The sequence below is a fragment of the Morone saxatilis genome, unplaced genomic scaffold (genome assembly GCF_004916995.1).
Source record: "Morone saxatilis isolate NCDOM2014 unplaced genomic scaffold, NCSU_SB_2.0 Contig15, whole genome shotgun sequence".
Classification (NCBI taxonomy): domain Eukaryota; kingdom Metazoa; phylum Chordata; class Actinopteri; family Moronidae; genus Morone; species Morone saxatilis.
In genome coordinates this window covers 4,890,274-4,890,477 of record NW_023339707.1, presented here as the reverse complement: position 1 = coordinate 4,890,477, position 204 = coordinate 4,890,274, and positions in this window count along the sequence as shown.

The following is a 204-nucleotide window of genomic DNA, read 5'->3' as shown; positions in this document are numbered from 1 at the left end:
TAAACACTGAATATTTGCAATTATGCAACCTAAAAAAATCATTAAATTACATCTCCTATATCCTACCCTAACCATATCCCTCTTCACTTAATGCCTTCACCATAAGTCTTTATATCCATTGTGCTTAGGTGGTGTTAACATAAAACAGTTCAAAGATAGAGTAGGGTCATGCAATATGCACATAATATTCAGGCTGATTTTTGA